General features: G+C 44.8%; 1 long non-coding RNA gene and 1 other non-coding gene across 4 annotated transcripts; both read left to right on the top strand.

The window, feature by feature from the left end:
* The first annotated feature begins 374 nt into the window (after window positions 1-374).
* On the top strand, window positions 375-23,708 carry LOC125912254 (uncharacterized). Of its 3 annotated transcripts, none has more exons than XR_007454649.1 (3): window positions 375-461; window positions 15,862-15,943; window positions 22,135-23,708. It is a non-coding gene; the product is annotated as an uncharacterized LOC125912254 (long non-coding RNA). The 3 variants fall into 3 exon arrangements; XR_007454650.1 differs by lacking the exon at window positions 375-461 and adding an exon at window positions 7,093-7,280; XR_007454648.1 differs by lacking the exon at window positions 375-461 and adding an exon at window positions 7,295-10,379.
* Window positions 11,135-11,207, top strand: TRNAE-CUC (transfer RNA glutamic acid (anticodon CUC)). Its single transcript has one exon. It is a non-coding gene; the product is annotated as a tRNA-Glu (tRNA).
* Window positions 23,709-23,816: the final 108 nt, after the last annotated feature.

Genomic DNA, 23,816 nt, shown 5'->3' with positions numbered 1-23,816 from the left:
CCGACTGAGCCACCCAGGCACCCCAGCCCCCGGCTTCTTCTAATCACCCACGCGGGGTGTCACCCCCAAGTCCCAAAGCGGGCAGGACTCAGAAGCCAACTGTACATCCTGATGTCAACCCCTAAGCCCTTTATCTACACACCAGAACGTGCAGGAATGAACTCTGATCCTAAATGTTTACAGCGGGGCCGTATCCTGCCCCCCACCCCTCTTTTTTTTTTTTTTTTTTTTAACCTTCCACCTAACAAATGTGGCGCCACTCCTTAACGAATCGGGTGCAAACCCTCCTGCCATGGCAGGAGATGAGCAACCTCCCTCTCCTGCTGACGTGTGTCTTCCCCCTCCTACTCCACAAGGCCTTTCGTGTTTATTCTCATGACAGCCGCCATGGAGACAACGCCAACCACCACGGGCTGGGCACTTTGCCAGGTGTCGCTTCCGATTCTATAGCCGTCCTGGAGGTAAGTGCTGTTGGATCCATTGTACAGAGGAGGAAACTAAGCCGCGGTGACACCTGAGTGACTTGGCCAGTGAGCCACCTGAGCAACAAAGCCAGTGAACGACAGGACCGTGGCCCGGACCCAAATCTGTCTTGGCTTCAAAGCCTTGGCTCTTCCCAGTGAACCCCACAAGAAGAATACGGTATCAGTTATGCCAAAACCCAGTTTGTCATCTGAGGCAGAAATTCTTCAGTGTCCCAATGGGGTAAGTCTCGTGTCCTAGGTCAGGCCAGCTATCAGGGGCAGTGTGCTATCCCACCAACCGTCTGGCTCCCACCCCCCGCCAGCTCCGCTTAGAAGACGGCGGTTTGGGACCGCTGTGGGCAGCCGACCTCTCTTCCTCTGCGTTCTCCGTGTGCCTCTCTTGCACCCAGCCCGTGATCAGACAGCAGCGTCGTGAAACCATATTACGTTTGTTCCTTGCTAAACGCCTTCCCAGATAACCTGATTCTCTCCGCTGCTTATTAAAGGTAAATATAGAAAGCTGTCATCAGAAGTATGTCTCAGCATTTCATCATGACCGAGGGGGATGGTCTGCTGCCCTGTTCCTTGTAGAAAGTTTCTTAGGGTAAATTTCACTGAGGAGTTGAGTGCTAGCCAGGAGGGGGCTTTTCTTAATAAACTAGCTGGCTTTGTGTAACTGCCTACTGGGGTAGCTTTGTGTAACTCAGGTGTGCAGGGGCAGCGAAGAGGCTGGAGCTGGTATTGTCTCCGTGACCATGCTTGGCTGTGGTTTCCCGGGGCATCTTGAGGTCCCACGTCATCCCTGGGCTCCCCGTGTGAGAGTGATTCTGTCACACCCTGTTCGTTTACTGGGAGCGACCTCCCATCCTTTTTGGAAGTGGGCTAAGTATTAATAATAAACACGTAGAACATTAGAAGGAGCACTGGCGTTCATTTCGGAGGCAGGTCTGCAGGGTGATTATTCCAGGCTGTTGTACAAAGATGCTCGCCAGTCCCTCCATGACTTGGAGTGAGGTTCTTTTCCTCAACAGGTGGTCCACAATCTTATTTTATTTTCACTTACTTTTTTAATGTCTATTTTTTGTGTGAGGGAGAGAGAGAGAGGGATGGATGGATGGATGGACAGAGAGAGAGGGAGACAGAGGATCCGAAACAGGCTCCACCCTCTGAGCTGTCAGCACAGACCCTGACGCGGGGGTCAAACTCGTGAACCGCGAGATCATGACCTGAGCAGAAGTCGGACACTTAGCTGACTGAGCCACCCAGGCGCCCCCGCAATTATTTTAGATGATCAGTTTGGACAAAAGGGAAAAAAAAATGATGGGGCTGAAAATGCTCCCTGGGGTTAGTTGAGCTCTTGGAGAAAAGCTATCAGTACAACTCTTGAAGCATCGCTCTCCAGCAAATGCTATCTAGTAAACACTCCCTTAGGAATGGTGCTGTACAGGGTCTAATATTATGATTCTCCCAGGTACACTTTTTTTTTTTATTTATGTACACCCCACCCACTTCCACACAGGATTGAAGTCACTACCAGACTGAGTTAATAGCTTCCTCCTCTGTACGCTCAAGCCAGCTGACACGTTTCTCTATTCGAGCCTGTATTACACCATTTGTAGTGATTTTATTTATATGACTGTTCTCCCACTAGCTAGTAAACTCCTTAAGCAAACTCTGTAAGAAATGATGCCTTCCTCCTCTTTAGATCTCCTTCCCACTCCCCTTCTCCCCAACGTACCAAGAGCCTAAAATAGAACCCGGCCCAAACGAGACCTGGGATAAATCCTCGCGGCACATATAACATGTTAGTCTCGAGCCTGTCTTCTCCTCGCCCCGCAAGAGTGCTGACCGCACCTCTCAACGTCCAGTGAGGAATCAGGAGGCATACAGGGAGCCCTCCTCCTCAGCAGAAATAGTTTTCTTGGCATCTAACTTCAGTCTCAAACCAGTACAGATAGAAAATAGAGTGTGACCAGTTAGCTCTAGTGAAAGGGACCTTCGGAGAGAATGTCTGATATTTGCATTGCGTTTTGTGGTTTCCGCATTTGTACGTGCAACGGCCTGTGTCATTCTCTCATCTCTGTGGTAGATCTAAGGTGTGTCCTCTCTCTCTCTCTCTCTCTCTCACACACACACACACACACGTACACACAAGCTCACACATGTGTTTTTCATTGTCTCACTCTGCTCATTTCCCCTTCACATCACAACTAGTTCATCCCCTCCTTACTCATCACTCCTCTGTCTGCAGGACCCAGAGCCCCCTCTGGCCCTGGCTGGCCACTTCATTCTGACACATGATGTAACAGGACTCAGGAAGTCGGGGGACTGGCCCTGGATCGCTGTGCTCAGTGTAGGGGTCCCAGGACACGGGGATTTGGGGAGGGATGGAGCACTGTGGGAAACTGATGCCCGGAGTGGTTGGTTCAAGGTCAGACCTGGAGAAGCAGCCAGGAAATGGTTAGGGACCTTTACGGTTGGGAATCCATAAAAATGCCCTCCCCAGTTCCTGTGATTCGTCAGGGCTGATTCTCTCAGTGACTTGTTGGAGGGGCTGTATACCTGTTCTGTTTTGCTGGCTCTTTGGTCATCCTGGTCCACAACTCTCTGAATCCCCAGCCACACAGCCTGGGAGCCTCCAACCAAGCCCACGGGTGGGTTGGTCTTTCACCGTGCTTGACTCCTGACGGTCTTCCTGTCAGTCCTCGCTAACGGGGGAATGGTGGGTGCTGCAAGTTACATTGTCCCACACCGACAGTGCCTTTCCACACCAGAGCACCCCAGATGCGCCCAATGGGTGTTCAGCCACAGCCAGACACCTCTTCACACGGGGGCAGGCCCTTTCCACTGTGCTCCTGCCTGCGTGCTATCAGTGCCAGCCATGTGCTTCAAACTACACCCGTCTTTCTTGTTGTCAGTTCTGTTTCTACATGGATGATGTTGCACAAATTGTTTATTCTCTGTGTCTCCAATTGCCCCTTTGATAGGTAACAAAGACACTTGAGTGAAGACCAAGTGAAGTGACATAGGCACAGCAGGTGTCACGGAAACTGGTCCATGGTGCTGGCTCTCCACTCTCTGCCCCAGTGTGCGTGAGGGCTCCGGGATGTGGGGTGGGGTGAGCTGTTTTACTGTCAGGGCCTCTCCAGCACCCAGACGGGAGCTCTACTTAGGAGGTACCTGATAAACCCTGAATTAGAACATTCCATACCTACTGGGGTGCCTGGGTGGCCCAGTCAGTTAAGCATCTGACTTCGGCTCAGGTCATGATCTCACAGTTCATGGGTTCGAGCCCCATGTCGGGCTCTGTGCTGATGGCTCAGAGCCTAGAGCCTGCTTCAGATTCTGTGTCTCCCTCTCTCTCTCTGCCCTCCCCCAGCTCGTGCTCTGTCTCTGTCTCTCTCAAAAAAAAAAAAAAAAAGAAACATTAAAAAACCCCACATTCCATACCTACCACCCTGCCACAAACTGTGAGATACAGGGTTACTGGGAATCCATTAAGGATGTGCCCCCTGCATCCTGTGTTTCTCCAGTGCGGATGCTCGGTCTCTCACTGAAGGGGCTCTTCTCAGTTCCAATTCCACCTGATGTGTCCCAGGCTTCAGAAATGAGAAGTGTGCAAAGGAGATTTCCAGAGGCTACAATACACCTCTCTCCCTTCTTCACACTTGCCAGGAAGTCCCTTGCTTATGCCATTCTGAGTGGTTTGTCTACACTGGAGGTGGCACCTGCTTACCCAGGAAAGCATCAGCAGGCCTGCCCGGTGGGTTCACCAGCAGTCCCACCCATGACTCCTCTGGGCCTGGGGAAAGGCAGCCTGCCAGCTCACTACCCCCTGAAAGCCGCTTGGGCTCCCAATTTGCTGTAAGCGAAACTCTTCCAGCCTGGGTCTCGAGAGCCAGATGACGCTGAGCAATAATCATAGTGCCCATTTCTCGTGTGCCATTCATTCTGGCACTACTTGCTGCTATGAAGGGGCCCCCGCCTGAGCAGGGTGTGAGGGTTGCTGAACACACAGCCGGCTCCGGCCAGAATAGCTGCATGGCAAACATCCGGGGCCCGTGAGGCCCACAATTTAGTTTGCATTACATTTATTTGTGTTTGCTCTCGACCTTCAACACCAAACATCATCTAATCTTTCATTACCCCTGCAATCTTTCCTGATTTTGCAGGAACAAAGAAATAGAATTTGTTCTTGGTCGAGGTTCAGCCTCAGGGCCGGGCTGCGGAGCCGAGCCCCAATTGCTCCCAGCATCCAAGATAGCATCTCGCTCTGTCCTTGTCCCTCCACGATGAGTCAACGGGCCGCTCGGGCCATTCCCGGAGGGGAGCCGGACCTTGCTTCAGTGACCGCGACAACAGAGCTCCAGGTCACTGCGAGACAAGCCAGCTTGCGCTCCTTCCCTCCCCCCACCCCCAGCGCGCCCAGTGCCCATGACTAGGGCGTTTTGTGTCATCCTGCAGTTTGGCACGACCTCTGCATTTCCTGCCCATAATGCTGGCTGTTGTTTCTGAGCAAATGGAACAAATGACCAACGTGCCCTCCATGCAATCTGTAAACTGGAAACATCTGCAGGGAGGCCAGGGCAGCTGCTGGCTAGGGTGGGGGTGTGGGGACGCGGGAGGAGAGGCCGTGGGAGGAAGATGCACGGACTTGAGGGCACGTGCATCAGAGAAGGGCAAACAGGCCACTAGGCTGTGGTGGAAGGAAGGCCCCGACTCTGCTGGGTGGTAGCGGAATGAGACCACGTGCCCACCCTTTCGTGGATCCACCCTTTCGTGGATGGATCTTGGAAACCAATGGGTCCAACTCCCTGTTCCACAGGTGACACCAAGGGCCCACAGAGGCAGCAGGTGTAATAAGTGACGAGCACCCGGCACCGGTCCCACACACCACGAGTGTGTGTGCAGTGTGGGCGGGCACGCGCGTGCATACACACACACACACACACACACGCACACACACTTTTCCATGTCACCTCCCCTCAAGTCAGGTTGAGGAGGAAGAAAGGAAGGGAAAACAGTAACAAGTATCCATCGCGGACCGTGTGCCAGGAGCCACGCTGGGGGCTTTCCCGTGCAGCGGTACAGCGACAGCCCTCCCGTGGGCTTTTCTGGGCACGACGCCTAGTGCCCTATCTCGCTTGACCCTTGCCATGGCCGTATCATAGCGTCCGTCATTTTCATCACATCTGTTGTTCGCAGGGTGGGGAAGTTGATATTTAGGAAGGTGAAGCAGCTTTCCCAGGATGGCCCTGTTTGTGAATGCGGAACCAGCGTCCCCCTCGGCAGTCACTGGCCCAGCCATCATGCTGCCCGGCCCGCCTCAGCCCCGGGTCTGGGTTTTGCCAGTCTCCACAGATGAGTGACGGAGGTTGAGCGTCTAGAATTCTGAATTCAACAGACAGATGCCCCCAGGGGCCTCTCTTCCCCGAAAGAGGGAATCTCCAGAGTCAAGGCCTAGTTCTTGACCCAGACTCTAACCCAGAGTGAAGGCCTAGTTCTCGACCCAGACTCTCACCTGGAAAGGCCTTTCTGAGCATCACATGGATGCTGGCCCATGAGACACAGCCTGGCTCTTCCTGCCTGGTTTCACAAGGGGCTGCAGAACCAGGAGTCCCCTCGAGGAAGGACTGAGCCTCGGCTCCCCTGTGTCTTGGAGAGGAACCATCAGTTTCCCAAACTGTTACATGCCTGTCCTCAGCCCTGCTTCTTGGATGAAGGAGTCACCAGCTGAGAGGTGTTTTCAGGTCCTGGCTGTGGGGCCAGGCCAAGAAGTGGGGAGAGGGCAGGTGCTGTGGGTTTCCTGGTGGCGGCTAGGAGTGCTGTCAGTCTCCTCCCAGCAGCCATGAGGAAGGAGCCCCCTGGGAGGAACTGTGGCTTGGGCCAGAGGCAACAGGCCCACTGTGGGGCAGCTGCTGGGCTCCGTGGCTGTACATGAGCTGCCTGGCTGTGGGTGTGGGAGCTAGAGGGAGCCAGGGACAGCAGCCACAGAGCCCCAGGGCATCTGTGCAGGGATGTGGTTCCCAGGCAGCCCCCAGAGGTCCCCATGCCAGCAGCAAAGCTCCCCTCCTTTTCCACGGGGGATGCTGGGGTGGGGCTGTCACTATGATTCAGCCACGACACAATTTGAGGATGCTGGTGGTACAGCCGGCCAGACGCACTCTGCCAGAACTCTGCGAGCCAAGGGCCGCTGGAGGGGCATTCCCCGCAGACTGCAGGGGTGCGCTGGCCTGGTCAGCCCAGCCCAGCCCAGCCCAGGAAGGGTCAGTCCCCTGGTGGGATCAGCGGGGTGATGCCCTGGCTCAGGGCATTGGTACCCATCTACGTGGCCCTGGAGAGTCCAGGAACTGTGGGTTCCACATGACCCCTGCTGGGTGTATCCTGTACCCCCAGTATTCCCGCCTGCCCTGGCACCCCCTGGGCTGGGTCCCTGCCCTGCACAGCCAGCCTTTGCCTCCCAGGACCCTGCACACATCCCCATCACTGGAGTTCTAGTTGGCTTGGCCAGGAAGCTGCTCTTAGGGCCTCGGAGAGAGGAGAGCAAGGAGGAAGGCCAAGAGGAAGTCACAAAGATCAGTTTAAAAATAACCCTCCTCTCCTTGTCAGCCATGAGGAGGAGCTTGGAGAGGAGCCATGTTCTGATGGTGGTGGCTCAGGGCAGCCTCAGAAAGACCCAAAAGCGAATTGGCAGAGGCCCATCTGGGAGCACACCCCGTGTCCTTATCAGCTCTAGCAAGCCACCGCCAAAACCCTGTCTTCAAGGGACTTCCGCCCAGCCAGCATCTGTTTCCTCTCCTATATTTAAACAACCAGGTTAGTGAACTTGGGAGAGCATTTCTGCCCAGGGGAAGAACACAGCCCTCCACAGAACACACAGGGCACAGGATGATATGAGGCCCTGTGGCCTGTGCTTTGCTCCTCCTCAGCTTCTGCTGAGTGAACGGGGCCCAGAGTTTGGCGAGCAGCTGGGGAGGTCTGCCCAGATGGCTCTCTGGGCGCGAGCAGGTGCGATGCCTTCCGGCACCAGACAGAGTGAAGGGGACCCTCAGGAAAAGCAGAGATCCACAAAACAGCACCTACTTCACAGCCTCGGTCCTGAGCGTCAGTGTGTGAGACCCCTTAGTACTGCCAGTCTTGGGATATACTCAGGCCTCTTGGCTATTTTTAGGCACTATTTCCGTCTTTCTCCAAACACAGCTGTTTGTTTAGAGGAAGGGCCACAGCTTCTACCAGGAACCTTTTCCTGGTTCTGCTGGCTCCTCAGTCCCAGGCTATCCTGTCATCCCACTATACACACAGAAAATGCACACGTGCACTCGTGCACACACACACACACACACACACAGCACTAGCCTCATGAAACATATAGAGGGGAGGGGCATCTCAGGACTCCTCTAGAAAATATCTCCTTGTGGCAGGAAGCACCAACGCTGAGTAACCCAACCTGCCAGACCTAAGCCGCTACCAGGAAATGTTCCCAGAAGCGGCTTCAGGCTGCAGTGGTGATGCAAGGTGGCTCTCTGGATGTAGCAGTTATCCCTGGAGAAAAGCAAGGACTGCACCTGTCACTGGTGTCCTGCTCCTCTTTCCTCGTCCCTACATGCCCTGGGCCATCAGTCCCAGCCAGTACTAGAGATAGATGCCTGGCTTTACATTTTGCTTCCTTTCCTGTATACAGAGAATCCCAGCTGGTTGAATGTTGTACATCCTGGAATTGCCCCGAGTTAAGTGTTTGTGAATTTCAGCTCACCAAAACACAGGCTGGAGTCATCCCTAGATTCCAAACCCCAGCTCTACCCCTATGGCTGGGAGAGTTTGGGCAAAGTACTTTAATTGCTTAGAGCCTATTTCCATGTCTGTAAAAAAAGATCAAAATAGGTTAATAGAAGCCGTTTCAAAGAGCTGTCGAGGGGATTCAGTGAGATGATATTTATAAACATCTGGCACCTTGCCCAGCCGCTCATAGTGGGTCCTTAGTGGGTTGATGAACTTTCTATTGCTGTGTCAATTACCCATTTTATGTTTGGTTTATGTTCCTCTCCATACTTCCTATCAAAAAATTCAGAGTTTCTTATTAAAACCAGGGCTCCTCTGGGCACTGGCTCTCTATTTATTCCCCTTGTAACAAGAGAAAATATTAGGTGAGCAGGTTGCTATCTATGCAGACCCATCCTTTGTGAGGCAGGTATATCGTTATTATCCCCAGTTAAGTGGGGATAAGACTGTGGTTAAGTGACTTGCCCAAGGTTATACGTGCAGTGCATGGCAGAGGCAGAGTTTGGACGTGGGCAGACTGGTTCCAGAACCACCACCTTGAACCTGTTTGCCACAACATCTGTAACTGGTTCAGTGGGCCTCTGATACCACCACTGGGGGCTTTTCCTGAACCTCAGATAGACTTGCATGATCCTTGCTTCCCTACAATCTGGTTTTCAATTAGCCACACTGAATGCATGATTTGGTAATGATAGCTACCACTGAGGCAGCGCCTACCTGTTTTATGCCAGACATTTTGTATATGTTATCTCTAAGATTTTCTCAACCTCAGCTCTATGGACATTTGGGGCCAGATAGTTCTTTGCTGTGGGGGTGCTATCTGTGCATTGTAGGATGTTGAACAGTATCCTCCGCCGTTTCCACTAAGCACTTCTCACCCCTTGTCTTAAATGTCACCAAATATTCCCGGGGTGGGGGTGGGGGCAAAATCCCTCCTAGTGGAGAACTACTGCTCTAAACGAGAAATCTGAAGTTCAGAGAGGTTAAATGATTTTCCCAAGGTCACAAGGCTGGCAGGCAGCAGAGACATGATCTGAACCAAGGTTTGCCTGATACCACGACCACGTATTTGTCACTGTATCGTGCTCTCTCCGGGTTCTAAATAAGGAAGGTGTGAACCTGATACCGAAATCTATTTGCCCAGAAGCAATAGCGTCAATATACTCTGACTCCCCGCCCCCAAGACTGTTCAAATTCTGAACTTACAGCCTCCGGCTGCTACTTATCTGAACGGAATCTAGATCTTAGATTTTTGGAGCTATATCAACTGAGACCTAGGCCACTCTGCTGAGCCTAGGAATTGAAGCTCTCCTTTACAGTCCTGTGTCCCCTGAGTATGCCACGCAGCTTGGTTTGGGCGTATGCCACGCTGGTTCTTCTGGAGCCTTGGGAAGGCTGAGGTCTTGGGAAATAAGGGCGGCTCTCTGTTACTTGTCTCTGGCTACTGTCTAGAAAAATGCTGGGGACAGAATCACAACTTACAACTTCTGCCTGAGTTTCATCTCCCCCTGGTTCCGAATTCATTTATTAAAATCTTTATGGACATAAAAGGAACTGAATTTGCAAATGACACCGCTTCCTGTGACACAGAAAGATGTGTCATTGAAGACAGACTGACAGATACATCAATACAAAGTCGCATACAGGAGCTCTAATTCATAGCAGAACTGAAACCACCCCAAGCCTAGGTTTCTTCCATCATTTTTATTCTCTAGCCTTTTCCTCTTCTCTGCTGGACCCTGCTGGGCACAGACATAGGTACTTACCACTGTTAACGCACTGTGTGTTAGGAAAGAGGAACCACTTTCCATATGGCCCTCTTTGTGCATAGATAAAACAACAACTAAAAGTAAATTCTTCAAGGCAGCTAAATAAGTCATCACAAAGAGCAGGTTCAGTGTCAGAGCCACCTTGCTTTCCTTTATGAGGGAAATGATAGCTAACAGTAGCTGTTACTTATGTTAGTGATGTCCAGACGCCTTGGTAACCAGAGTAACCCTGTGGCCAGTCGCTGCCATCTCGCTGTCCCCCAAAAGGCCCCCATAGTGTTCCTAGAGTCATCACAGAAGAATCTTCATTATGAGATCACAAAATTAACAATCTCCAAACAAGTCAGTGGGGAGATGGTAGCAAAGGGTAAGGGTCGATCTCAGGCGCCAATGCAAGAATTTGAAAGATAAGGTCTTTTACTTTAAGGCTCTAAATTTTGTCACCACATTAACAGAAGGGGAGATGACCATTGGTGATAAAGACATAGAAACTAACACGAGGGGGAGGGGGCTTGTCAATGTAACTGAGGGACTGTTGTGGACTCAAGCCATGCAATGTTTTTCAAACTACAGGCATCAACCTATTAGTGAATTATGAAATCAGCTTAGTAGATCACGATCAGAGTGTATTTTCAATGGAGTGGAATGAAATGGAATGGGTGTATCAGATGACAGGGCACATAGCAAGACAATTCTTTTTCATCAGGTATATGTTTGAGTGTATGGTGGGTAGTACTCTAAAATTAATTCCTTTTGTTTTACACCCTTATTGAAGTATATAATTCACATGCAATAAACTTCACATATTTAAAAAAATTTTTTTTAATGTTTATTTATTTTTGAGAGAGAGAGAGAGAGAGCGTGAACGGGGGAAGAGCAGAGAGAGAAGGACACACAGAATCTGAAGCAGCCTCCAGGCTCTGAGTCAGCACAGAGCTTAACGCGGGGCTCAAACTCACAGGTCGTGAGATCACGACCTGAGCTGAAGTTGGACACTTAACCGACTGAGCCACGCAGTCACCCTTTTAAACTTCACATATTTAAAGCACACCATCTGATAAATTTTGGCATATGTATACACAGGTGAAACCATCACCACAATCAAGATAACATATCCAGGGTGCCTGGCTGGCTCAGTTGGTAGAGCATGTGACTCTCGATCTCAGGGTTATGAGTTCAAGCCCCACATTGGGCATAGAGATTAATTTAAAAAAATTAATGAATCCCCCCAAATATATTCTATTTTTTAAAAAAGATATCATATCCACTGCCCCCCAAACTTTCCTCATGCCTCTTTGTGATCCCTTCTTCTCCTTCTTCCCCACTCCTCCCCACTCCTTCCCACTAACTACTGGTTTTGCTCTGTGCCATTATAGTCTGTACTTTCTAGAAAAGTGTAGAAATGGTATCTACAAAAAAATGCGCACACTTTTTTTACATGGCTTCTTGCAATCAGCCTGCTTATGTTAACATTCGGCCGTGTAGCTGTGTGCCTCAATAGTTCATTCATTGATATTGCTGGATAGGATTCCACTGTGTGAATCTATCACAAATTACTTATGCATTCACCTATTGATGGGCATCTAGATTGTTTCCAGTTTGGGGCTACTACATTTAAAAGTGCCATCCATAAACACTCACATTCAAGCCTTTGTGTGGACAATATGTATTCTTGGGTAAACACCTGGTTATGGAAAGACTGAATCATACGGTAGGTGTATATTTAGCTTTTTCGGGAACGGCCAAAACACATTGGAAAACGATTATACCATTTTACATTCCCACTGGTAGTGAAGGCAAGTTCCAGTTTCTCTAAATGGACCCTTGCCAATGCTTGGAATAGTCAATTACATTAGTTTTAGTGATTCCAGTGGTTACATGGTCGTATCTCATTGTTTTAATTTGCATATTCCCAGTGACCAATGAGATTGAGCATCTTTTCACATGTTTAATTTGACATTTATACATCTTCTTTGGTGAAATTACTGTTAAACTTTTTGTCCATTTTTGGGGCACTTGGGTGGCTCAGTCGGTTGAGCATCCGACACTTGATTTCCATTCAGGTCATGATGACACGGTCATGGGATCGACCCCCGCCCCGCGTTGGGCTCCTTGCTGAGCATGGAGACTGCTTAAGATTCTCTCTCTTTCCCTTTCCCTCTGCCCTTCCCCACTCGCATTCTCTCTCTTAAAAAAAAAATCTTTTGTCCATTTTTAATTGGATTACTCATCTTCTGAAGGAGTTGTTAGAGTTCTTTACATATTTTGTTACAAGTCTTTTGCCAGATATATGTTCTGCAAATATTGTCTCCCAGTTTGTGGCTTACCATTTCATTATTTAAATAATGCCTTTTGAAGGGAAAATGATTTACTACATATACATATATGTATATATTTTTTTGCTTGGATATCCAGTTTACTTATTTTTGCTTGTATAGTTTGTGGGTTTTGTGTCATATTTAAGAAATCTTTGCCAAGCTCAAGGCCACTAAGGCTTTTGCCTGTGTTTTCTCCTAGAAATTTTATAGTTTTAGCCTTATATTCAAGTCTATGAACCATTTCAAGTTAATTTTTGCATATGGCATGAAGTAAGAGTTGAAGTTCATTGTCTTTCATATGGGTATCTAATTGTTCCAGCACCACTGGTTAACAAGATTGTCCTTTCCCCATTCAGTTGCCTTGACATCTTTCTTGAAATCAATTGACCATATGTATGTGAGTCTATTTCTGGACTCTATATATTCTGTTCCATCAATCTATTTGCCTGTTTTTATACCAATGCCACACTGTCTTGATTGCTGTGGTTTCATAGTCAGTCTTGAAATCTAAGTAGTGTTGGAGTCCCAACTTTGTTCTTTTTCAAAGTTTATTTGGCTATTCTAGGTCTGTTGGATTTTCATACACATTTTAAAATCAGCTTTTTAATTTCTTCAAAAAAGCCTCTGGGAGCTTGATTAGTATTGTATAGATAAGCTTGGGAGAGAATTGCCATCTCAAAAACACAGAACCTTACAATCCACAAACATGATCTATCTCTCCATTTTAGTAGGCCTTTTCATATTTCCTCCAGCAATGTTTTATAGTTTACAGTGTTCAGAGTTTACATATGATTTTACATATTGATGTAATTATATGGTTTTTATTTTTTCTTAGTCTGTTAATATACAAATTATGGGTTAGGTTTTGAATGGTAAACCAACATCCTATTTCTAGAATAAATTCCACTTGGACATATGTGTTATCCTTTTTATGTGTTGTTAGATTTAATTTACTAAAAATTTTAAGGATTTTTTTGGGCATCTATTTCATGAAAGATACTGATATGAAATCAATACTGGTTTTATAAACTGAGTTGGGACGTATTCTCTTCAATTTTCTTGGAAGAGTTCTGGTGGAATTGATATTTTATCCTTAAAGTTTGATGCAATTTACTAGCGAAGCCATCTGGCCCCAGAGTTTTCTTTATGGGAGGATTTTTTTTTAACAAGAAATTCAATTTATTTAGCTTTGACAGTCTGTGTCTTTAAAAAAAATTTTTGTTTCCTCTAAATTGTTGAATTTATCAGCAAAGTTATAAATAACATCCACTTATTATTATCCTTTCAGTTTGTACGGGAGCTGCAGTAATGTCCTCCACTTTAGCAATTTCGTCTTCTCTTTTTACAAAGGTTGTCAATTTCATTGATATTTTCAAAGAACCAGCATTGATTTCATTGATTTTTCTCTATCATTTTTCTGTTTTCTATTTCATTGATTTCTGCTGTAGCCTTTATTATTTTCTTTCTTCTGCTTGCTCTGGGTTTAGTTTGCTTATCTCTTTCTAGCTTTCTTAAGGTAGAGACTGAAGTCATTGATTTGACTTTTCTAGTAATGCTTAGTGCTATAAATGTCCCTCTAAGCACTGCTTTGGCTGGGTCCACAAATTTTAATGTTATATTTTTATTTTTATTTATTTCAAAATACTTTTCTAATTTGCTTTTTTATATCTTCTGTGACGTAACAGATTATTTGTAAGTGTGTTAATTTCCAAATATTTGGGAAATTTATTAATATTTTTATATTATTTATTTCTAATTTAATTCCATGTGGCTAGAAAACCATTTGTATAATTTAAATCCTTTTGAGTACATTGGGACTTATTTCATGTTTTATTGGTAAATGTTCTTTGTGTACTTGAAAAGAATATATTTTCTGTTGCTGCACGGATAGTTCTATGAATACCAAGTTAGGCCCAGTTAAATGATGGTTGTTATTCAATTTTTCAATATACTTGCTGACTTCTGTCTATGTGTTCTAATAATTATTGAGTGAGAGATGTTAAATTCCAATATAATTGTAGATTTGTTTCCTCTTACAGTTCTATCAATTTTTGTTCCATTTATTTTGAAACTCTATTAATACATACATAATTAGGGTTAATGTGTCCTCTTGATGAATTGACCCTTTTATCACTATGAGATAACTCTTTTTATCCTTAATAATATTCTTTGCTCTGAAATCAACTTTGATATTAATAGAGCCTCTTCAGCTTTCTTTTGATTAGTGTTATCATGGTATATTGTTTTCCATCCTGTTACTTTTATCCTATTCATGCATTTATATTTAAAGTAGATTTCTTTGAAACAACATATAGTTGAATCTTGTGGTTTTTATGTGAGTTGGACATCTCTGCCTTAACTAGTATTTTATGTAATTATCAATATAGTTGGATTTAAATCTACTGTCTTGCTATTTGGTTTGTATTTGTTCCATTTGTTTTGGGTTTCCTTTTTCCTCTTTGTATGCCTTCTTTTGGACTGAGTATTTGTTAGAATTTTTTTTTTCGTATTTTTTAAGGTTTATTTATTTTTGAGAGAAAGAGACAGAGTGTGAGCAAGAGAGGAGCAGAGAGAGAGGGAGACACAGAACTGGAAACAGGCCCCAGGCTCTGTGCTGTCAGCACAGAGCCTGACACGAAGCTTGAACTCATGAGAGGTGAGATCATGACCTGAGCTGAAGTCAGATGCTTAACCGACTGAGCCACCCAGGCGCCCCTGTTAGAATTTTTTTTTAAAAAGATTTTATTTCTTACAGCAATTTTAAATTCATAGCAAAACTGAGTGACAAGTACAGAAATTTTCCACACACCCTCTGCCCCACATACACACAGTCTCACTACTATCAACAACCTGCACCAAGTGGTACACTTGTTATAATCAAGGAACTTACATGGACATATCATTATCACTCAAGTCCATACTTTACATTAGGGTTCACTCTTGGTGTTGTACATTCTATGGGTTTTGACAAATGTGTATAGACATGTATCTATCACTATAGTATCACACAAAATAGTTCCACTGTCCTAAAAATCCTCTGTACTCTACCTATTATTCCCACCCTCCCCCTCAACTTCTGGCAACCCAGTGGTTTTTGTTTGTTTGCTTTTTCCAGTTTTGCCTTCTCCACAATGCCATATAGTTGGAACAATATAGTACAAAGCCTTTTCAGATTGGCTTCTTTCACTTAGTAGGTTCTTTCATTTTAGGTCCCTCCATGTTTTTCCATGGCTTAATAGTTCATTTATCTCTCATGCTCAGTAGCATTCTATTGTCTGGATGTGCCACAGTTTATTATTCATTTAGCTACTAAAAGTCATCCTGGTTGCTTGCAAGTTTTGGCGATTATGAAAAAAGCTGCTATAAAAATCCATGTGCAGGTTTTTGTATAGATATGTTTTTTTTTTTTAACTCACTTAGATAACTACCAATGAGTGTGATTGCTGTATCATATGGTAAGATTACGTTTTGTTTTGTCAGGCACTACCAAATGTCTTCCAAAGTGACTGTATCATTTTGCATTCCCACCAGGGATGAATGAGAGTTCCTGTTTCTCCACATCCTTGCCAGCACTTGGCGATGTCAGTGCTTTGGATTTGGGCCATTCTACCAGGTGTGTATAGTGGTCTCTCATTGTTGTTTTAATTTGCATTTCCCTGATAACATGAGGGGGGTATCTTTTCATATGCTTATTTGAAAATTTGCATATTTTCATTGGTGAGGTGTCTATTCAAGTCTTTGGCCCATTGTTAAATCTGGTTTTTCATTTTCTTACTGCTGAGTTTTAAAAGTTCTTTGTATATTTTGAGTAATAGTCCTTTATCAGATTTGCCTTTTGCAAATATTTTCTCCCTGTGTGGCTCATCTTCACATTTTTTTGGCAATGGACCTTGCAGAGAAAAATTTCAACTTAATGAGGTCCAGAAATAAATGAATTATTATTTCATGGATTGTGCCTTTGATGTTGTTCTAAAAAGTCATCGACATACCCAAAGTCATCTAGATTCCCTTCTATGTTATCTTCTGGTCATTTTATAATTTTGCGTTTCACATTGAGATCTATGGTCCGTTTTAAGTTAATTTCTGTAAAGGGCACACAATCTATGTCTAAATTTACTATTGCACGGGGATGTCCAATCATTCCAGCTCCATTTGTCAAAAAGACTATCTTTTTTCCATTGTACTGCCTTTGCTCCTTTGTTAAAGATCAGTTAACTGTATCTATATGGGTCTATTTTGGGGCTCTCTATGCTCTTCCACTGATCTGTCTACTCTTTCACCAATACCACAGTGTTTTGATTACTGTAGCTTTACTGGAAGCCAGGTATCATCAGTACTCCAACTTTATTCTCCTTCAATGCTGTGTTGGCTATTCTGGGTCATTTGCCTCTCCACATAAACTTTCGAACTATTTTGTTGATACCCATAAAATAACACTGGGGTTTTGACTGGGATTGTGTTGAATCTATAGCTCTAGATAGGAAGAACTGATGTCTTGACAATATTGAGTCTTCCTACGTGGACATGGACTATCTCTCCATTTATTTAGTTCTTTGATTTCTTTCATCAGAGTTTTGCCATTTTCCTCACATAAATTCATGTGTATTTAATTAGATTTATATCCAAGTATTTCATATTTACATAATAATGCTAATGTAAATGACATTGTGCTTTTAATTTCAAATTCCAATTGTTTATTGCTGTTTTACAAATAAAACCATTTTACTTTTGCATATTGACCTTGTATCCTGCAAACTTGCTATAGTAGCAAATTAATCCCAGGAGCTTTTCATTGATTCTTTGGAATTTTATACATAGAAAATCATGGCATCTTAAGAAAACCGTCAGTTCTATTTCCTCCTTCCCAATCTGTATACCTTTTATTTCCTTTTGTTTTATTGCAGTAGCTAGGACTTCCAGTACAATGTTGAAATAGAAGAGTGGGAGGGGACATCCTTGCTCTGTTTCTATATTAATATTTGTAATGATTCCATTTTATCCCCTTTTGTTGACTCATTAGCTATAACTATTATTTTATAACCATGAGTTTGTAGCATAGTCTCCTTTCCAGTATTATACCATTTCACACAAAGCATAAGCCCATAAAGCAGTATACATCCATTTCCACCCCCCTTCCTGGACTTTGTGCTATTGCCATACATTTTACTTCTATAAATGTGATAAAGCTTTCACTATATTGTTATTTTACACCTCATTCTTGGTCATATTATGGCTCTTCACATGACAGGTAATTTTTTTGACTGGATGCCACCGGGCCTTGTGAATTTTACCTTGTTAGTGCTAGATATTTTTGTATTCCTGCAAATATTCTTGAGTTCTGTTCTGGAGCATGGTTAAGTTACTTGGAAACAGTTTTACCCTTTCCAGGCTTGCTTCAAACATTGTTTGGTGAGACCAGAGCTGCCTTTAGTCTAGGCCTAATTCTGTCCTATAACCGAGGTGGTATCTTTATAAGATCTCTACCCCAAATCCCATTAATTGTGAAGTTTTCCACCCTGGCTGGGGGGAACATGAACTATTATGGTCCTGTCCTCTGCTGCCTTTTGATGCTTCTGTCCAGCTGCAGACAGTTTCCTTGCATGCGTGTGCTGACCAGCACTCAGCTGACAACTAGGAGGAGACCCTGTGTGGTGTCCAGCCCTTTCTCTCTGCAGACTCTGGCCACCTCAGCTCGCCAGACTCCCGTGTCCATTTCCTCAATCACCAGGTTCTGCCTCGCTCCTTCCGCTCTGCTTTGCAACCTAGACATTCTTCCAGAAGTAATCTGGGTGACTGTGGGGCTAACATCATCTTTTTCTCTCTTTCGGGGAGTACCGTCTTCAGGGCCTGACAGTGTCCAAACACTGTTTATTACTTGTTTTAGCCGGGAAAGCAAATCTGGATCTTCTTATGCCATCTTGCCTGGAATTAAAAGTCTAAAATGTATTTTTTTAGTGTGGGGTGTGTGTGTGTGAGTATAAAAAACACTGCCTTTAAAGACACATTTTCATGAGTAATAAAATTCCATCCGTTGCAGGGTATAGTCATGCAAAGGTCAACCAGCTTTAGAAAATAACCTCGTTAATAGAACCATCCTGAGTCGTATTTTTACAAAGGAGTTATAAACTTGCGTAAAGATTGAGAGCTTGAATCCAAGTAGCACAGACTATCATTAAGATCATGTACAAGAGACACTGGAAATTGAGGCCAGCCCTAACAAACTGTACAGAATGGCCTCGCCATGAGGAGACACCATCAGCAGAGAAGCAATCCTCAGATACCAATCGGCCCTGATAATCGATGATTCTTCCTCAGAGACCTAGCCAAAAGCACTGAAACAGTAGTAACCTACCTCCCTTGTGGGTAGTGATGAGCTCGGAGAGACTGCCATTGGCCTTCCAGTGGGAGAGAAGTGGATTAGTTTGGCTCCTTCCGCAGGCCTCTGAACACAATTAGAGCAAATCCTTCTTAGCGCTAGAGTTACACCCTCAGCATAAATGAGGCACTTTGGGGATATAGTAACCCACTTCTAGGACCTCATGGTGCTTAGTAGCTGAGGAAATGTAGCTGCCAAAGTTTCCATATGCAAATGCCTTTTGCACCTAGTAAGGTAGAGGAGAATCTGAGACCTTAGATCCGACAAGGTAGAGCTCTGTGCTTATGCCACAGCTCTGGACACCTATTTATTAGGGAGCGACGTGAATAGAAAATAGATCCTATTTGCGCTTGGAAGGGCAATCTAGCATAACATAGAATGCACAAATGTAATGTATACGTTTACCAGCTTTGGAGTTGACACAGACCTGGGTTCCAATCCCACCTCAGCCACAAGTGAGTGGCCCTGGATCAAGCTCTCAATTATCTCTTCTCTGATGATCAGATTCATCCATTTATAAAATGGTGGTGATATTCCCTATTGCAGCATTTTTTCGTGAGAAGTATGCAAGTATGATTCCTGGCACATAATATTCACTCAGAAAATATAGCTATATTTACTATATGCAGATGAAACAGTGACCACAAGAAAGAGACAGGAAGGTGGTACCTCTTCATACTTGCCCAAATGAAAAACATGCTGTGTTCTAAAGTGGAGTCCATCCAAGCCTAGGAGAAACTAAGAAAATCTCATTTATACTCCAAAAAAATCAAAATTGTCAGAGAAGTCCCAAGTGAGGATGGCAACTATTGGCCCTGACTGACAGTCCTTCAAAGGCTGTGTTTTCCAGAGACTCGGTCTTTCCAGTGACAATGTTCCATGCACGAGACCCTGGGAGCCACTCAGTGCTGAGTGCTGCCTGACCTCAGTGCGTGCTGGGAAGGCCCCGAAATGAAAGGTAATAGCACACTCCTTCCTCCAGAGACCTTGGCTCTCGCTCAAGGGCAAAGGTGGGTGAGCTGATAGCAGACCTGGCAAAGGAGCTACTGGGATCTGCTGGAATGGGGCCACCTCACAGAGGCCAATCAGCAAGCCAGCAAGGTGTCTGAATGGCTAAACCTGGTTGCTGCCTTCCCACGCTGGTGTGCTTGTGGGTGACCCTGTTTATCCATAATGCTCCACAGAAGAGAGGCTCTATCTGTATCTGCATTTTTCAGAGACAGGGAGCCCACTTCTGCTTTAAAACAGCAACCTTTCCTCCAAACCAGAATACCTAGTCTCAGGATGGAGACAAGAAAGTGAGTTATGATTGGAATTCTCCCGGGGACCCTCTAACCATTCCCTAAAAGGACACTTACTTATACCAATTTACACTTACTTACACTAGTTTATAAGGTGTGCAAAATACTTCATATATGTACATGGAGGACGTAAATTTTCCTCCCACTGAGACTTTGTATTTAAGTGTAGGTCCTTAATGTTGGCAGTGTTAGGTATCCAAGGTCCTCAGCACACTTCATGCACCGATTTCAGCTCCTTTCCCATCTTCGTTACCTCCCCTGGCTCCTCTGTCCTCTTCTTCCCTACTCTCTCTCTCCTTTTTTTTCCACTTCAATTTCTTTTTTACTATAGCAACATACACTTAACATAAAATTTACCATCTTTGGGGTGCCTGGATGGCTCAGTCAGTTAAGCTTCTGACTTTGGCTCTAGTCATGATCAACAGTTCATGAGTTTGAGCCCTGCATCAGGCTCTGTGCTGACAGCTCAGAGACTGGAGCCTGCTTCAGATTCTGTCTCTCTCTCTCTCTCTCTCTCTCTGCTCCTCCCCCTCTCATGCTCTGTCTCTCTCTCTCTCTCTCTCTCTCTCTCTCATAAATAAATAAATAAATAAATTGTGTGTGTGTGTGTGTGTGTGTGTATATACATAATTTACCATCTTAACCAATTTTTAAGTGCACAGTTCAGTGCTTTCAGATGCATTCATGTTGTCCAACCACCACCATCCAGCCCTACATCTCTCTTTTTGTCCCATAAAACTGAAACTGTACCCATTAAACACTAACTCTCCATTCTCCCCACCCCCAACCCGAGCAGGCACCATCACAGTTTCCATTTCTACTCCAAGTACCTCATATCTCCCTCTTCTTTCATTTTAAGTTTATTTATTTATTTTGAGAGAGAGAGTGTGTGTGACCATGCAGGAGCAGGGGAGGGGCAGAAAGAGAGGTAGAGAGAGAATCCCAAGCAGGCCCTATGCTCTTAGCACAGAGCCTGACATGGGGCTTGATCCCATGAACTGGGAGATCATGACCTGAGCCAAAATCAAGAGTTGGATGCTCAACCAACTGAGCCACCCAGGCACCCCACTTTCCCTACTCTCTTTTAGTCAAATCCTGCTCTTTTCTTTCTACTTGTAGCCAACCCAGGTCTCAATTCTCTCTTCCTAGAAAAGAATCTCTTTGATCTTTTCCCTTGACTGGTTTACCACAGACTTAATGGTTGTCTGCAACCATTAAAGGATTCTTAAAACTAAACAAATAGTAAGATAGTTTAAGAATAATGCCCCCAAAATACAAAGGTGCGTATTATAAAAATAAGTGCTCTTGTCCTGTCCCTTATCCTACCCATCATTTCCACAACTCTTAGCTAAACTTTGTTAGCATTTGCTGTGTGTTTGTCTAGAATTGTTCCATGCCTACATGCCTATAGTACAGCATACTGGTTAATAATAGAGATTCTGGAGTTAGAATGCCTAGGTTTGAATTCTGGCTTTGCCATTTAGTTCGGTGATCTTGAGCAAGTGACCTAACTTCTTCTTTGAGTTCTTCATATAAAATTGAGATATTAGTATCCATTTTATAGGATTGTTTTGAAGACTAGTAAGTTAATAAAGGTAAAGCACTTAGAATAATGACTGGTGTATAATAAACACTATATGGATATTATTATTGTGCATTTTTATGATTGTTATTATGCCTGTATTTTAATCTTTGTTACACAAGTGGGATCATACCATGCATACAGCGCTGCAAGAGTATTTCACCTAAGAAACATCCCATGGGTATCTTTCGATATTAATTTAACCTCGTTCATTGTAATGACACAGGATTTGATTGTATGGTTGTAAGAGCTGGGGTTGCTTTTAAATCCAGGGCACAAGAAACTATAGAGTACATGACAGCATATCACAGAATGTGTCCCAAGGTATTAATCGTGGGGTCCTGGGTTGCGGGCACACGTTGGGGATGTGTCAGAACCTGTGTTTGCTTCTGTCAATGCAGAGCTGCGAAGGACGGGCCTGATTTCCTTCCATGTTCTAAGAGCTGGCATTGCACTTCTCACCCACAGAGGTTTGGCCTTCACAGCTACTATTCTTATTGATCCATTCTTATACGTGACCCTGTCCAAACATGGTTTTCCGGCAGGCCCTTGGAAGGGAAGTGATCGCCTTCCTGCCCCTTCCCACGACCTGGACTGGAAAGGGCTGATCCCTCAGGGAAGGACTATGTATAACCTGGCAGGAAAGGAGCTTGTGAGAGCACATGAGGGATGTGAGTGAGTATAAAATAAATAAGTGGGTCGGCTTGTGAGTGTGTGTGTGTGTCTGTGTGCGCGTGTGTGAGTGTGTGTGTATGCATCCGTGTGCGTGAGTGTATGGACTCAATGTCACAACTTCTTCCCTGCTCTCCACCCCTATTTACTCTTCTATTACTTCCTGCTCATCTTATGACTGGGAAGCAGAGTATAAAGACATTGAATAGTCAATAACTGTACCCAGAACTAAAACACAACACATACAACACATGTGTATCCAGAACATAACACAATGTAAAGCCAAGAGGCATGAAAGTTCAGGCAACACCCTCCTCACAGGAAACTAGTATAGTGTGTGGCTCTACGTACCACATTTGGGAGCCTGGCTCAACTACCAATCAGCTTTGTGGTTTCATCTTTCTGTGCCTCAGTTTCCTCATATTTAGGCTGATAAAGATGATATCTATTTGATAGACTCACTCTGAGGATTAAATGAATTAAACTCATAAGATATCTCTATCAGAGCCTGGCACAGAGTAGACCAGTTGAATAAACATCAACTATTATTATCATTGTATCTAAAGGCATCCACCTACCCCTAGCTCTAAACTTCAGTTTCCTTTTGTGCCAATCCCTTACATTTCATCTGTTTAAAGAGAAATCACACACACACAAAATCTGTCACACAGAGTTTTAGCAGAAAAAAACAATTTATCATTTTTGAAATTTTCCCAGAAAGAGGGCCAGAGCCCTCTGATTAGACCTGATTAGATCCTGTAAGCAGTAGGCACAGAAATCCTTCTGGACTTTGGAAACCAGATGGGCACTTATTCAACACATTCCTGTATGGGGTAGTTTACAAAATTCAATGAACACAGCAAAAGAACCCAGCAGTCCAGGAACTCACCTACCTAAAATGGTCAGCATAGGCAGGGCAAATAATTAAGGTGAGGTCAAAGTGTTTGATGCTCCTTGTTCTACTGAAAGTCATTATTTGCATATTGCTGAATGATTCACCGAGGCCAAGTGCTAACGATGGCCTGATAACTCCCATTCAGGATGTGCTTGTTTTCTTGCCTTCATAATAATGACTGACTAGTATTTTATTCTCAAGACCAATGTGTCCCAAAGGAAGAGAATCAAAAAGATGTGTCTCCAAATAAGAGAATCAGAAAGAAATCAAAAAGATGATGGCCATTGGGCTCTAGAGATCCAGCTGCCTTCTCCCAGCTTCTGAACGCACAACAGCCCCATTGTGCATGGAGAAAAATTGAACTGAAGCTTTCCTGAAAGCATATTTGAACTTGGACCTCCAGTGCATAGATTAGCAGCCAGCTTCCAGCCAAAGCACCCCCTCCTCTCCTCTCCATCTTTGCAAGAGAATTTAGCTCCATTTAAGTCCAGGGGACATGGCAAAAACAACACTCCAAACACCACTTCCATTTTTGGCAATGGGATCCTTCAAACCGAGAAATAACCCTTCAGCTCAGAAGTCCTTTGGATTCTCTCTCTACCTCATACATCAGTTTCCTTCGCTCACTTCAGAGGGAAGGGATAAGCCTGAGAAGTTGAG

Source organism: Panthera uncia (genome assembly GCF_023721935.1).
Source record: "Panthera uncia isolate 11264 chromosome C1 unlocalized genomic scaffold, Puncia_PCG_1.0 HiC_scaffold_4, whole genome shotgun sequence".
Classification (NCBI taxonomy): Eukaryota; Metazoa; Chordata; class Mammalia; order Carnivora; family Felidae; genus Panthera; species Panthera uncia.
The sequence above is the reverse complement of the archived record's forward strand: the minus strand, read 5'-3'. Positions and strand labels throughout refer to the sequence as shown.